A 3,209-nucleotide genomic window follows, 5' to 3' on the forward strand; every position below is an offset into this window, starting at 1 on the left:
TGTGTGTGTGTGTGTGTGTGTGTGTGTGTGTGTGTGTGTGTGTGTGTGTGTGTGTATGTATGTATTATGTATATGTGTATATATTTAGTGTGTGTGTCTTTGTGTTTTCCCCACACTAACACACATCTATTGACAATCGGCGTTGGTTTGTTTACATCTCTGTAAGTGAGCGATTTGGCAATGAAGACCAATAGAATAGAATAAGTACCATGCTTATAAAAAAGTTAGCACTGGGGTTAATCTGTTTGACTAAACCATTTAAGGCAGAGCCGCAGTCTAATGGTTGAAACAAATAAAACACATCTACTGCAATAGGAAAGACGTCTTAGATGATAGATGAATGGGCGATAAATGAAACGACTTAGAATAAATAAATAAATAAACTGAATAAGTAGAGAGACATTTGTCAACCCAACCACGCAAGTACGCGACAGGTAGTCGTACACATATATAAAAAAAAACAATAATTGTACTCAATTCAGCACTCAATACAAAAATTTAATGTCTAACATTTTTATTCAGTAACTAAATTATTCTTCAGTGCAATATATTTAAGAGTCTCACGATATTAACTACATTAAGCAATGACACTAATTCGTACTTATGAATCGTTTGCTTAAATAACAGTAAAACTTCTTTCAAATATTTCTGGAATTATCGGCACGTCTCTTATTTATAAAATTATGAAATGTTTGATTTCGTTTGAGTCATTTTGTACATTTTTGGTATTATAGAAGTATACGCGTGTCTGTATTTTCTTTTTTTTTTTTTTCAGCTGTCTCGAGAGTCTATGCAATAACGTGATTTACCAGTATCGTGTATATTTGGAGGAAATCAAAATTGATGTTTTATAAAAAGCAAAACGTAGATTATCATTTAGCCAAGAAAATCACTCCTACGTAATGCACTATAAGTGTCTCTTATAAAGAAAATTCCATGACTTTTTTTTTTCTGGTAAATACATATTTAGGTGTCACCTGTCTATCATAGTAATTTCACCGACTTCAAAGCTGCAAAATCTGAAGAGAATAGACTATGATTTACATCTTCATTGTATTATATGTGTTTGTATATATATATATATATATATATATATATATATATGCGTGAGTGTGAATATGATATGTGTGTGTGTGTGTGTGTGTGTTGTATACAGCAGGAGGCCACACAAGCACACAGCAAGAAACACGTATGAATGCACGCGCATGTTTTCGCGGGCACAGGCGTGTGAGTGAACGTTTACATCGGAAAATTTTAAGTCTTGACAAATATTTTCAAGTTAATTAGTCTTTATTAATGACTATAACAACATATTAGCATATACGTTTGGAAAATTTAATTCAGATTCAGCCATACCAGCAAACCAAAATGTCGTGTATTAACTGAAAAGAATCGAATGTTATCCACCCATGGAAGTTACAAACACAATCAAATTGGCCACTGCAAAAAGAAAAACAGGGAATACAACTTGGTATTTTCAGTGACTCTTTCAGATCATTAAACTGTCTATGATATAGTAAAAATTATATCGACACATGCGTGTATATCTCTTGTGCATGTGTGTACAGAGTACGAGAGTTAATTGACGATATATTTCGTAATTTCATAAAGCAATATTTACATTTGACGGATATTAGTTCTCATCTTGTTAGTTGTTAGCTCCAGCCTTCATCAGGTGCCTTGTGGAAATTTCGAACCTGGGTTCTCATTCCTAAGTTATTTTTCGATGTTATTATTATTATTATTATGCAGGTCACAGCCTGGAATCGAACTCGAAATCTTGGGGTTAGAAGCCCGCGCTCTTAACCACTACGTTATATGCCCATGGGCAATAAAAGAGTGAATTTTAGGTCTTATAAATCTGATATTTTCTTATCCTTCCTTAATACCGGTTCTCATATGCTACTCATATCTGCACTCGGTCTGCTTAGGAGGTTGTGTGTCCTAGCATATGTGCTGCTTCTTTTAGTTTTTGTATTTTCCAGTGGTGTTCTCTGTCTATTATTTTAACTTCATCCTACAGTGGGAGGTGGTCTCCATTTTTCCATACATGATCAGCTACACTCAATTTATCAATATCTCCTCGCGTCACAGCTTTGCGATGTTCTATCACGATCGCTACTTATATTCTTTGCTCGATGTTTTAGGCACTGAGCAATTCCTCTCTTTGCACTGTATGGATGGTGGGAATTGAAGATGAGGTATCGTCCAGTGAAGGTCGGCTTGCAGTATACGGATGTCCTGAATCCATACTTGGTGCGTGTTATTAATATGTCCAGGAATGCTACCTAAAACTGTTCTCCTGTATCAATACAGACATGAATTGGCCACTCCTCTCTACATACGACTTGTATCGAGTGTCCTCATGCACTACAGTTCTGATAGTTTGATTCGACACCTGAAGTGCTTTGGAGGTGGCCCTCATTGATTTTTGAGGATTTTATCGATAAAATTTTGAAATCGGTGGATGAATGACGATGCCCTTATAATGTCTGAAACATTGAACCCTTCAACCCTTCAACCCTTATTCCTATTTATCTTTTCTATAGCCATCTCCCGCTCCACAATCTAGTCCTTGCTACCCTGCATCCCTCGTCCCCCTCCCTCACTACATATCCAGATTCTCACATCCTCACTCCCCAACCCAGTCCTCACTACCTTACTCACTGCATCGCCGCTTGCCCTCGTTTCCTCCTCTTCTATATTCCCAGATTCTCGCCAGTCACTGTGTTCCGCCACTCTCGACTCGCGCCTTCTTAGCGATACCCTGTTAGCACCTGCTACAAGTCATCTCTCTCTTCCTTACTCTACCATCCCATCTATGCCCTGATCCCCATTCCTTGCAAGTGTACCCTAGCAGTTATCACCATCCCTCTCTTGCTCTTGCAATCTTCTAATTTCTCTCTCTCTCTCTTTCTCTCTCTCTCTCTCTCTCTCTCTCTCTCTCTCTCTCTCTCTCGGTAACTGTTTCTGCCCTCATTCTTGTTAACTCTCGCTCTTTCTTTTCCTCTCTCTCTCTCTCTCTTCCTATCTCTGGCTTGTTAACCCGGGATCTCGTCTACAGCAAGACATCTGTTTCTGCTTCTCTTTCACACTCTAATCTTTCATCATCTTACACAGGAGCACCTCCCCCATGCCCCCTCCCTTCAAAGACTTATTGTCTTGTAAAGTCACTTGGTAACCCCCACCAATGCAAGTGCCACTTAAAA

At 38.2% G+C, this 3,209-nt stretch overlaps 1 protein-coding gene across 3 annotated transcripts in view; it reads right to left on the reverse strand.

The window, feature by feature from the left end:
• LOC106874046 (uncharacterized) overlaps positions 1 to 3,209 on the reverse strand; it is a 163,309-nt gene that overhangs the window by 76,150 nt on the left and 83,950 nt on the right. The gene's annotated exons all lie outside the window — the stretch shown is intronic.

Source organism: Octopus bimaculoides, chromosome 7 (genome assembly GCF_001194135.2).
Source record: "Octopus bimaculoides isolate UCB-OBI-ISO-001 chromosome 7, ASM119413v2, whole genome shotgun sequence".
In the NCBI taxonomy this organism is placed as follows: Eukaryota; Metazoa; Mollusca; class Cephalopoda; order Octopoda; family Octopodidae; genus Octopus; species Octopus bimaculoides.